Source organism: Diplotaxodon limnothrissa, linkage group LG6 (assembly GCF_057381915.1).
Source record: "Diplotaxodon limnothrissa isolate DT_005_m linkage group LG6, D_limnothrissa_male_GT1.1, whole genome shotgun sequence".
NCBI lineage: Eukaryota > Metazoa > Chordata > Actinopteri > Cichliformes > Cichlidae > Diplotaxodon > Diplotaxodon limnothrissa.
The window spans coordinates 11336441-11350242 of record NC_140601.1 but is presented as its reverse complement, the minus strand read 5'-3'; positions in this window follow the sequence as shown (position 1 = coordinate 11350242).

The following is a 13802-nucleotide window of genomic DNA, read 5'->3' as shown; positions in this document are numbered from 1 at the left end:
AAAAAAAGTGCAAGAGAGAGAGAGGGTGAGAGAAAGAAAAAAAAAAACCCACGTGACGGCTTGCGATAAGGATCCGGCTCGCGTCGTTCACGTCAAAGAGCCGGCTGTAAGAGCTATTTCGTTCGCGAACGACCCATCACTACTTCCAACATAAATGAAGACAGAAAACTACACAGCAGTGACGTTTGTAGGGTTACTGAAGTTTGGCTAGCTGGTATATAATGATGTGCTACGTGACCGCTAGCGACACAGCTATGTTAGCATAATATAAACAAGCTAACTTTTTTTCCACTCAATAAAAGTTAACATGAGTGTTCTCGGTGGTCAGGAACAAATGTAATCGCATGGCAGGATGCTGTAAAAGGACCAAACTTCAGCCAGGAGAACAACTGAGATAATCCATCCACAATACGAGGTTAGTCATTCATATACTGCTGCATGGGCTGGGCTGTAGTTACATCCTAAGGTTTTAAAAACTGAGCTTAAATAAATACTTAGCGGTAATAAAGGCCGAGGGAGGTCAACAGTGATCACTGACTGTTTTAGGAGATTTTTGAGATTAAATAGAAGAAAATACATAACATTAAATATGTTAACAACACAAAAGCCATATTAAACGCAGACTACTTTAGGCCCGGAAGTAGGATTCGTCACGTCATCACTTAACGACCGGATAGCAGCTCTTGTATATCCGTCGCGTGGATGCAGTCTTGTCTCATCAGTGGTTGGGAGTGAAATTCTCACCATCATGTAGGCACCAGTTTGGTAATGAAGTGTGTCGTGGCCTTGAGCAAAGTTTAGTTAGAGTTTATGAAGACTGAAAAACAACTACAACTTTGTACAAGAAAGTTACAAATACATATCAATAGTACACAGAGGTTAAGAGGAGGTGAAACACACATTTTCCATCACATTTGTCATTCCCCTTCATCAAGACCAGGTATTTAAGGAGCAGCTGTGGCAGCAGTTCTCTTCCTGATCATTGTCTCCTCTACAGCATTAACTCATGCACACATCCCTGTGGTGATGATCACTTTGTGAGTCTGACACAGAAAGCAAATAAGTTATTTTGTCCTGAGTTAATGCCCCTTAAAACTGACCTATTTCAGACTTACAGTTCAATACTATTCAATATAGCAAATCTTCAACTGGACAGTGTTAAATAAAATTATTTCCTTTTAAACTTGAAGCTTTGAACATATTTCTTTTTGCATTGGGACAGAAATTAATATGAAAAAGGCTCTTTTCAAATTTGTTTGGGTGAATGGAAAATATTTTTTGTGGTATCGTAAAAAAATATCCATCCATCTTCATCCGCTTTATCCGGGGCCGGGTCGCGGGGGCAGCAGCCTAAGCAAAGAGGCCCAGACCTCCCTCTCCCCAGCCACCTCCTCCAGCTTATCCGGGGGAATACCAAGGCGTTCCCAGGCCAGCCAAGAGATATAATCTCTCCAGCGTGTCCTGGGTCTGCCCCGGGGCCTCCTCCCGGTGGGACATGCCTGGAACACCTCACCCAGGAGGCGCCCAGGGGGCATCCTTGTCAGATGCCCGAACCACCTCAGCTGGCTCCTTTCAATGTGGAGCAGCAGCTGCTCTACTCTGAGCCCTTCCCGGATGGCCGAACTTCTCACCCTATCTCGAAGGGAGAGGCCAGCCACCCTTCGGAGGAAGCTCATTTCTGCCGCTTGTATCTGCGATCTCGTTCTTTCGGTCACTACCCACAGCTCGTGGCCATAGGTGAGGGTAGGGACGTAGATCGACCGGTAAATTGAGAGCTTCGCTTTTACACTCAGCTCCCTCTTCACCACGACGGACCGGTGCAGCGTCCGCATTACTGCAGCTGCAGCCCCAATCCGTCTGTCGATCTCCAGCTCCCTTCTCCCATCACTCGAGAACAAGACCCCGAGATACTTGAACTCCTCCACTTGGGGCAGGAACTCCTCCACTTGGAGTGCCCACTCCCGACCCGGAGTGGGCACTCCACCCTTTTCCGGCTGAGAACCATGGCCTCAGATTTGGAGGTGCTGATCCTCATTCCCGCTGCTTCACACTCGGCTGCGAACCGTTCCAGTGCGAGCTGGAGGCCCTCACCCGATGAAGCCAACAGAACCACATCATCTGCAAAAATCAGAGATGAGATTCTGAGGCCACCAAAGCGAAAGCCCTCCGCCACTTGGCTGCGCCTAGAAATCCTGTCCATAAAAATTATGAACAGAACCGGAGACAAAGGGCAGCCCTGGCGGAGCCCATCACCCACCGGGAACGAGTCCGACTTATTGCCGGCAATGCGAACCAAGCTCTTGCAACGGTTATATAGGGATCGAATGGCCCGTAGCAATGGGCCAGACACCCCATATTCCCGCAACACCTCCCACAGGACACCCCGAGGGACACGGTCGAAGGCCTTCTCCAAGTCCACAAAACACATGTAGACTGGTTGGGCAAACTCCCATGCACCCTCAAGTATCCTGGAGAGGATAAAGAGCTGGTCCAGTGTTCCGCGACCAGGACGAAAACCGCATTGTTCCTCCTGTATCCGAGGTTCGACTAACGGACGAACTCTCCTTTCCAGCACCCTGGCATAGACTTTCCCAGGGAGGCTGAGAAGTGTGATCCCCCTGTAGTTGGAACACACCCTCCGGTCCCCCTTCTTAAAGATGGGGACCACCACCCCGGTCTGCCAGTCCACAGTTACTGCCCCTGATCTCCACGCAACATTGCAGAGGCGTGTCAACCAGGACAACCCTACAACGTCCAGAGCCTTCAGGAACTCGGGGCGGACCTCATCAACACCAGGGGCTCTGCCACCAAGGAGTTGTTTAACTGCCTCAGTGACCTCGCCCCCGGAAATTGGCGGGTCATTCCCCTCATCCCCAGACTCTGCTTCCTCCTCGGAAGACGTGTCAGTGGGATTAAGGAGGTCCTCGAAGTATTCCTTCCACCGCCCGACAATTTTCTCAGTCGACGTCAGCAGCGCTCCGCCAGCACTATACACAGTGCAGGTAGAGCACCGCTTTCCCCTCCTGAGACGTCTGACGGTTTGCCAGAATCTCTTCGAGGCAGTCCGAAAGTCTTTTTCCATGGCCTCTCCGAACTCCTCCCACACCCGAGTTTTTGCTTCAGCCACTGCCCGAGCCGCATTCCGCTTGGCCTGTCGATACCTGTTGGCTGCCTCCGGAGAGGCTAACCAAGGCTAACCAAGCCCGATAGGACTCCTTCTTCAGCCTGGTGGCTCCCTTCACCTCTGGTGTCCACCATTTGGTTCGTAAAAAAATATTTGTTATATAAATATATTGGTATGGAAAAACATTTATTATTCATAGATACAGATACATAGATACAAGCTTATGTTATTCATAGATAGAATGAGTGTGATAAAGGACATAGTGTGTTGTTACACTGGTAATGCCAGGAGAGGCAGTATCGGTTCTGTAAGAAAGTGGAAGAAGAGAGCGTCCTGCAGGAGGCAGTGAACAGACACTGATGTTATGAACATGTGGCTAAGAGAAGGTTCAGTAAACAAGTAGCAGCAATATTCCTGTGTGAGGCTCAGTCATTTCATTTTTATTTTTTGAAGATGCAACATCCTAAAGGTATATATAGAAAACATGTTGATCCTGAAGCATTTATTGAAGCTTCTGAGCTATTTGTGTAATCTTCTCCTGAAGTTCTCAGGTAGATTTGGCCTTTCGATTGGGAATTTACCATCTTGTACAAAGTTAAAGACTTTTATTTAAGTTTGGTAGAATTCTATTTCAAAGAAAAGCAAGACTCTCTGCTAAGTTGATGAAATCACATTTTGCATTCTAAGTGGATGACATCACACTCCATTTGCACTCCCTGACATGACACTCCAGATCAAAGGATCAAAGGGAAATTGAGCAATAACATTAAGTAGGACATCAGCGTGCTCTCAGTATGTCTCAGAACTGTGCAACTGTATAGGAACACACCACGAGCCAACCTTTAGTCAAAGATTTGACACGTTAAGTGTATGCAACAAACCCAAACCCCGATCGAATAGAGAAAATATCATTCGACATTGTAAGACAAAAGACAAGAAAAATGCAACATATGCAGCAAAACCTTGATCCCCAGGAAGGGACCTCATTGGCCGCTGTTCACCCTAAGCAGCAAAACCCAAACCCAAGAGGGAAAAACAAGACACCAAATGAGGGGACTCCATCTGATGCTGCCAAACCAAAGGGTGCAAACAAGAAGAAGATGCAGAAAAATGCAAACCCAAACCCCAGAGCCAGAAACCCTGGACCCAATCGAGGGCCTGTGCCACATCAGCCCAATGCCCACTTTAAACCCAATAATGGGCCTGGGCAACATTGGCAAAATCCACAGTTTTTGCCAAAACGAGGGCCTGTGCCACATCAGCCCAATGCCCACTTTAAACCCAATAATGGGCCTGGGCAACATTGGCAAAATCCACAGTTTTTGCCAAAACGAGGGCCTGTGCCACATCAGCCCCATCCTGACCATAAAACCACCTGGGCCACCTCAGCCACAGCCTCACTTAACACCAAATGATGGCAGTCGTCCATACAATGAGACTGATGAACTGGGTGCGCTGAGATTCCACCTGCAGGAGGCTCAGCACATGTGCAAAACCAATCTTTATAAAATGACAGCTGCAAACCACAAAGCTGCTGCAGCTAAAACTCAGAATGATTGGGTTCACCTGCAGCTACAGTGCTGTAGACAAAACGCTCAAAAAACCATCCTTGAGCTCCAAAAACAGCTGGAAGAGGCTCGTAGAAAGACACCCGAGGAGAACTTCACCCCTGAGGAGAGTGAGACTCCTGTTGAAGACAGCAACACAGCTGCAGAGCTGAGTGTGGACGCTTCAACACAAACTGCAGAAGCTCCACACACAGACTCTACAGATGTAAAAACTGTTCGAGAAGCTGAGTTGGAGGTCCAGTGCAAAAAACAGCAAGAAGAGATCGAACAACTCCGTGAGCAGTGTTGAATTTTCCCAATTCTTTGAATCTTTGGGCTGAAGGAGGGACAATACTCGGTGTATAAATGCTCAATCAACAATCATTTATTTCCATACAATTCAACAGTCAGAGCATTACAACGTCCGGACGGGAGAGATGCTACCAGAGGGTCAGGCACATGTCTCAAAATGGTGACGGGTTGCTCAGCTTTTTATAGTCTCTAGTGGCCCCCAGCTAGTCGTAAAAGCCAAAACATCACATTTTTTCTCTGTTACAGCGCCTAAGTTATGACCTCGGCAGTTGTTTCTCTGCTTTCTGTAAGGTGGGGGTGTGGAATGTGGTCTATCTATCTCCCCTGTCTTTAGACACAGAGTCTCCTGCTTACAACCTTCTCTTCATGATTCAACAATTAAGCATGTCAAGAAAACAGTGTAACACATTCCCAGCAGATCAAGGATACAGAGTGATGCACATTTATCTAATGAACTAATATGTGAATATGTTCTGTTAACTCAAAAGTATAATGAGAACTAAACTACATACAGCTCACACACTCTATATTAAAGGGTATAATGTGATCTACAGCAGTATTCTAATTCAACTACTTTGATTACATATATAAGGTAACATATAATAACAGAATAATCTAATAATTCCCCCTTTTGATCTCTGAAAGAGATCACTTACAACATGCACTCCAGGGTCGCAAGGTCCAGGTTTTCTTGATCCTGAGGCCCTCTGTCCCCCTTTAACGGGTGGACCATATGTGGGATGACCTCTGTGTTCACGCAGTTCAGATGCAAGCAAAGTTAGATTTACAACCATAACAGCAGTTACAGATGACTCTCCCATCACTCCCCAATTCTCCCACAGCTTTATTTTGGTGCTCCAGTTTTCCACTCCCATTTTAATGCCCCCTTATACCTTTCAAATGTACTTAGACTAGAACCTCTGTCTAAGGAGCTTTTAACCTTTATTTTTATTGCTGCAGCTACCAGTGTCTTCCAGTTGGGTGATTCTCAGCTTCTTTCTTCGACCTCCGGGGTTAGACCACCCTTTAGTCATTGCACAGTTCTGGGGATTATTCTGCCCCGATTTCAAACAAGGATCTGTGTGTTTTGGGTTCACCGGCGTGTCCCCCTTTTTGCCAAGAGCCTCTTGAACCTCGTTGGTCTGGTGTTCCTGGTTTTCGCCAACCCCTTCATGGTTATTGCTGTGTTTGTGGGATCCATCTTCTCCAGGAGCCCAAACGTCATGACACTTGACCCCAGTTGCTGTCTCGGCAGTCCCTACATCTGTCCCTGCTGTGAAGGGTCCTCACATCTCCGGGTCCCCGTCTGGTGTCTGTTCCTTTCTCTGCAAGAGACAGAAAACCAAAACACCTCTCTCCCTAGCCTTGATAATCTAATATTGTTATCCATTGTTCTTCTAATGATTCAAATTTGGTTTAAAATATTATGTTCAGGACTTATTCTAATCATAATCTATGTGTGTGTAAAAGAAATCAAAAATTAGTGAACCCTTTCTAAGTCTAACACATTATAAGCTTAAGTTTTACCATAGCTAATTTATTAAACACAAAAATAAACTCATAGAAATTTTCATATCACCATTGTTTGATGTTCAAACTCAACTTCCACTTCCCCCTTTTTTGACACACTCCCATGTGTCAATTCACCGGAGCTAGACACTTAAAAGAGAAGGTTAGTGACATCATATCTCAGAAAGTATCAGAAATTCTTCTCTCGAGTACCGTTGCTCCAGCCTTGTCATCCCTGAGGATCTTCGATCCCGAAAATGTCCCTTCTCCTCATGTAATAAAGTCTGTCATCCTTCCATGCCCTGGTAACTGGTCCATCCAGAGCTGTAACATTTTGAAATGTACATACAACAAGCCAAACCACACCTTGGTCACACCAACCCTTTTCCGCCCCGAAGATGTCCAACACCATCTTAGTCTGGACCAGGGTTGTAATAGTTTTGCAATTTTCATCAGTTTTAATCAGTTTTTACCAATTGTTTGCTAGTTTAGTTTAGTTTTTATTTTCTGAAAATCCTTAGTTTCAATTTAGTTTTATTTGTGTTTTGCAAAAATTAAGTGTAACAAAATCCCAGTTCCATCATATCAGTCATGCTCTTCTGGTTATCCTTGGGTGTTGAGACTAATAACTATTAACTCTTGCCGCACCGAGTGGTCCTAATTTTGGTTGAAGTGAATTGATAACCTTTTGAAGGCGATTGTTTCACACCTTTATTTAGATGTCCCAGTCCTGTTGTCTCGGGATACATCACGCTGCCTTATCTGGGGTTAGCTGTTTTCTGGGGATGCGGGTTGAGTGGGTGAGCTCTTCAAGGAGGGGGAGTGTGCTCCCCCTGATGAGGTCTTCTAGGTAAGCTAGGTTAACCTTCTTGTGTGGGCTTTTCAAGTGCACTTTAAGGTTAGTGGGACTTTTAGTTTTATAAATGTCCCTCATGACCCCCTGATGACCCAGTATTTCATTTTTGCACACTGTAGTACACATTTTAGTTTTTGCTTGTAGCTCGCATACTCTACTTGCCACTCCTCTAAGTCCTGATGTTTCTTAGAGAGGGCAACAGTACCTTTGAAATTATATCACATGTGTGGGGGTGTGGCCTTGCCAATTGTTTTGCCCACCTTTTCAAAATGGCTGGCGTGCCCACAAGCACATTTCATGGAAAAAGAAAGGTAAGCTTGATATTTACATTTAAAATGTTTTGTTAAACTCAGATTTTTATTTTATTCTTTTTGCAAGTACCCCTCCTCGGTGGCGAGAAACTGTTGGTGTGGTCAAGTGGGTGCTCTAGAAACAAACGCTCAGGACAGAACAGTTATCAGTCATGTACTTCCTACAAATTTTGCATATGTTTTATTTCATATTGATCCTCTGAGTGTAATGGTACATTTTAATTTGAATTTATCCAAACTAAACACAATATTTTCTTTATTTACTTTGCTCTTGTTCTTTTTCAGTACCACATCCTATCAAATGTCCCTGTCGATTATATTCTACATTTAATAACTTACTATTTCAAGTGAGAACCTAAATCACGTGGACCAATGTTTATTATTGCATATCTCTATTCTGAATGTGGCCAGTCATTCATAGGTATTGTTCAATTTTGGCGATTTTCCTCTATAAAATTTAATTGACTTTTTACAGTGGCCTGCTGTGGTTAATAATAACATATTCCAGTCATGAGTGGTATCAAAAGTCTTCTCCACTGTAGCATTTGGCATTCCCAATAATATAACATGATACCTTACTCAAAACACAGCTAATATAGCACAGTTTTCTTAATGCAAACATCAGTAACTCAAAATCAGCAACCACAGTGTTAAGTCTGCAGTTCATACTTATGTGAAGCTAGAGTCTCCTCCTCCAGTCTCTCTTATCCTCCTGCTCCTGAAAAAACAAAACAAAACAAAGCGAAGCATCCACCCTTCTCTTGTCGGCTGGGTGAATTGTTTATGAATTGTTTATTGGCATTTACTAATCCTAAAGTTGGTGCAGTCATTGTCTCAGTATCAAGTCAGTCAAAACTTTTAGTCGTCAGTCCATCACAGTCCATTCACATGCATACCTCCATACACATTCATACCAGATGTTGCTGATAATGGAGTCTCCCGCGCAACCTATTCGAGCATCCATCACCAGCAAGATGACGTCATCATTTTAAAGGAAAACAATTCCTTGTTGTTTTTTTGGGCCGGATTGACTCGGTGCAATCCTTTTAGATCAGTGTTCCCTATAAGTGAATTTCTCCCAAGCCAATTACAATCATGGAGAAGCACACTTTGCAACTGTTTACAGTAATAATATTTTATAGCGCTTTAAATTTCAATCTTTCAGGCCTTGTTTAAAGAGCTGATTGTTAAATCATGAACTCACAAAATATCAACATATCACCACCGGTGGATCACACCTCAGATGTTTTTTCTCCAGTGCACTGTAACAAAAACGAAAACAGACATAACCAACAAAATACTACTAAAATAACACAAACTAGGGCCCGTTGCAGACATGTCCAAGCATAAAACTATCCCTCTCTCGCTTACGAGAAAGAACACAAGCCAAAGCTCACTGATAAAATCAAGCTAGCGCTGAACAAAACCAAACAATCAACCAGAAATTCACAGGAACATTTTGCTTCCTGCCGGGACAATATTGTGTGGGAATGAGAACCTCAGGTGCCGTAACACCTTTTGTTCCTCCTTGAATCAAATCTCAATTACAGAAAATGCCGTACTCCGACCTAAAACTTACACTATTAATTCATCATCTTCACTCTGTGCCACTGTTCCTCATCAGGGCTGTGTGAAGCACAGCAAAGAATTCAGTCAAGGCCTTGAGCCATAAACAGACATCACGCACAGACATTGTTTTCATAACCAAACTTTTTTAGACCTTATTCCTAAAATCTACATAAATGCCCTCTGGGTGACATATAACACATTCTAAGTAATCAATGGCTCCTCATAAAAATTATGCATTGGGATGTTTTTGTGCAGCATTTTGCATATCAGCATAAGCAAAGCATTCTTCATTGCATCAGCGTGTGTGTGTGTGCGTGTGGATCACTCTTCATTGCACAAGCGTGTGCATGTGTATGTGTGTGCATCACTTCTCAGTGAATCAGCATTCCCGTGTGTGTGTGTGTGTGTGTGTGTGTGTGTGTGTGTGTGTGTGTGTGTGTCATTTCTCACTCACTCAACGAGTGCACGTGTTCATGTGTGTATTTCACTTCATTCTGAATCTGTGTGTTTGGAGACGTGTGTGTGTGTGTGTGTGTGTGTGTGTGTGTGTGTGTGTGTGTGTGTGTGTGTGTGTGTTCATCACTTTCCTGTTCTGGTGTTCTGGGTAAACCACGGCCTGAAGCATGCCCTGGGGTCCTGCCCCCCTCCTTTTCAGTTTGTTTGCGACCATTGCTGCTGCTGCTGCTCAAAATTCAGTCCGTCCTGGTTCTGACCCCAATTGGGGCAGTCCTTTCTCCAGTGTCGATGTTCACCGCAGGTGAAACCTGCATCTTCTTCTGTGTTTTTGTCCATTCTGAGGTGCCTTCTGTCCTCAGTTACTCCTCTTGTCTCGGTCACGCCCTTTTTCGCCACCCGATCATCCGTGTTGGTCCATCACTGTCCTGCACAGTGTGAATGCAAAGTTATCAAGGTCAGCATTCTTTCGCTCGGCCTTACTTTTCATTCGGGCTTGGCGGGCGTCTCGTCACAGCTCTGTCAGCTGACGCAGTCTGGGAATTTTCCCCCGTGTAGTGAAACGGGCCTTAGGTTTAGTGCTCTCCGTCTCGGCTGCATGAGATCACATTCCTGCAGGTCTGTTGACATTCTCAGGTCGTTGTTGTGGGTCCAGCTGTTGCAGCATTTGGTCAGTGTCACGTATGGGGGAGAGCAGGAGTCCAGTCAGCCTCGGCTTTCAGGGCCGGCAAAGCAGCCTGTAATTAAATATGTATAGAAAAAACAAAAACAAAACAAAACAAAAACAAACAAAAAACAAAAACAAACGAACAGGAAAATGATGTTGTGTTGGCTGTGTTATTCAGAGGGGAGGCAATGGGGCCAGGCCCTGTGTCAGCCTTCTCTCCCCCTTTTTTTGTTTTTTGTCTCCCGATATAATCAACTCCTAACCCACCAAGTTGACAGGACAACACCGGTATATGTTAAAATTCTTAAGATCATGTTTAAAAGCCCAAAAAAGGAACTTTCTTTCATTCAGTAATCACTTTTATTAATCAATCAACAGAAAACATGTCACAATTTGAATCTTTTAACCACTAAATTTGTTGTGTCTTGCCTGGTTGGTTAGACCAGTGTTCCTTTTTTTTTTTTTTTTAGTTAAATTGTTGTCCTGCAACCCAGAGGGTTTCTTTGTCAGTAATGTATAGACTTCATCATTTAAGTATGTTAATTTTTCTTTAACCTTGCTGGAAAATCTTCACATGTTCATGAGTGTAAGCTGTTTCTTCATTGCGTGTATGTGCATTTGTATAAAAGCAGGTTAATTTTATCTTTTCTCAAACTAGGCGTTACCTTAAAAGGAGCCTTTCTCTCAGATTTCTCTGCTTGTGTGTGTTTTTGTTTCACCTTTTTGTTGTGATGCTCCGGACGCCTTCCCAACCTCCACAAGTCCGTTGGCCCCAATTTTATGTGTTAAAACTTCTCTTAATTTCTCCTCTAATTCTCTCCTCGCTGCTGTCTTTTTCACAGCTGCTGATTCGTGCTGGGTGTGGTTCCCATTACCTATAATTTTGCTTCGACCGCTGTGCTTGTGGGGGCAGTTGGTACAGGTCCGCAGCTTCCTGTATTAACACACTAAGAGATTTATTTAATTTCATTTTCATCACATGTTAAACAGATAAGCAGGCAACCCGCCTACCTTGACAGCGTAAACTGTACGCCAGTCTCCCAACACATTCCTCTCTGTACTCCTCCATAATTCTCCACTGCACACCTCTTACTATCTCTCCTTTTTATTTTTATTACACCACAGAGTAATACACCCAATTATGCCCGTCTATCTCTATGTGGCTCCAAATTCCCTCTTTATTTTAATTTCACACTCGTCAGGGGACAGGCACACAACAATTTCAACCACTGAAACGAGGAATTCAACCTTTTTATATTTCTTTACTAATCTAGACTCAACCTTTGTTCGCAAAATGTGTCTTGTTCTAGTCCGGAATAAATGTGAACCCGTGATTACACGGCCGTTCCAGTGTTATTTCCGTAGATATGCGGGGGCCCTCACCTCCCCAAGTCACCACCTCGGCACCCGGACGCCGCCGGTCCTGGCCGCGCGTCCACGAACAGGAGGGTCGCCACTCCATAGGCAAAATGTTCCACAGGTACACTAGACATCAACCTTTGATCCTAAAATGTGTCTTTGCTCTAATGTCCTCCTAATCAAACACATCAACCGTCACTGTCACTGTGTTCAGACTTCACACACACAAAAAGCACACTCAGCGCGCGCCTCACCCACAGCCAGAGCGCGCCTTACACACACAGCGCGTTACACCATCAGTGAGACACACAGAGAGCGCTCCTCATCAGCAGAAATTTGCACAGAAACCTCTGAGCTCAACTATTAGATCTTCTGAAGCACACTGCACCATAGACCAAAATACCCCTTTCTCTGCGCTTATGACCGCCACAACGGGGCAAAGTCGCATCATAAAAGTGATGCTTGCATGAGATCACGGATACAAGCAGCAGAAATAAACTTCCCCTGTCAATCTTTTCTGTTCTGCGAGAGCAGACTTTTTTTTTTTTTTTTAAGTAGAGCAAATATATAACTGTGCTTTAAAGAATATGATTGTTTCCTTGCATGACAAATGGAGATGAGTTCTCCGTCACAAATGGTGTGGTCACCTGCAGGTTGAAGGTCATTGCAACTCCAACCCACATCCACTGCTACTATACTTAAAAGAAGTTAGGACAACATTAAAGACTTTGTTCAGGTAATTGCATTTGGATCACCTAAATCATGCCTGGACTGACAAACAAATCGTCCTTATAGATGTTACAACATGCCAAGCTTCTGTTGTTGAATGCAGCAACCAGCAATGACACTGGACTGTCATTCCTACTGGAGAATTGTAGTCTGATTGCATTACCAGAAAGTAACCATTTCAAACATTGAGGACAGCTATCCGGTTGTTCAGTCTGACGTCACTAGCCGTGTCTGGGTCTAAACTCCGCTGCAGCTCCATGTATCAAACGATCACTATGGCATTACTGAGAGTTGAAAAACTGTCTAAAGTCTTTCATCTTTAATAAAATGATCAGCGTTCTGCTCTACCAGGTGTAACAATTGAGTTTAACATCCAGGCATCCATGAAAACGGAATTTATGACATTTAACGGGGTTAAAAGTTAGCAGGGAGTTAGCTCGCTAGCTTCTATCTAAATACAATATAGCATGTCCTGACTGCGGGGTTTTGGAAACAAATTAAAACGTACAGCTCTGTTATCACTTCCAGCATAAATGAAGACAGAAAACTAAACAGCAGTGACGTTTGTAGGGTTACTGAAGTTGGGCTAGCTGGTATATAATGATGTGCTACGTGACCGCTAGCGACACAGCTATGTTAGCATAATATAAACAAGCTAACTTTTTTTTCACTCAATAAAAGTTAATGTGAGTGTTCTCGGTGGTCAGGAACAAATGTAATCGCATGGCAGGATGCTGTAAAAGGACCAAACTTCAGCCAGGAGAACAACTGAGATAATCCATCCACAATACGAGGTTAGTCATTCATATACTGCTGCATGGGCTGGGCTGTAGTTACATCCTAAGGTTTTAAAAACTGATCAGCGGTAATAAAAGCCGAGGGAGGTCAACAGTGATCACTGACTGTTTTAGGAGCTTTTTGAGATGAAATAGAAGAAAATACATAACATTAAACATGTTAACAACACAAAAGCCATATTAAACGCAGACTACTTTAGGCCCGGAAGTAGGATTCGTCACGTCATCACTGAACTAGTACCTTGTACTTGGATAGTACTAGTACCTTGGAATATCACAGGCAAATGGCAACCATGAAGAGGCCGCTTGGCAAGCTGCAACCACCAAACACCTGCAGAGAGTAAGGCGACTTCTGAGGAGTCAGCCAAATGGGGTGGACAAGATCCAGGGCAAAATCTACACCCTGCTGTTCGTCAGATACCCTGCTGGGACAAGAAGTTGGCCAAAGGAAGCAATAAAGCCACTGACCTTATCATGCATAGAGGGTTTCAAAGCAATAAACAGCCAAGTTTATAAGGGTGCAGGCTGACTGAGATTAACTGAAACAACAACAAAGCAGTTCGGTCAAT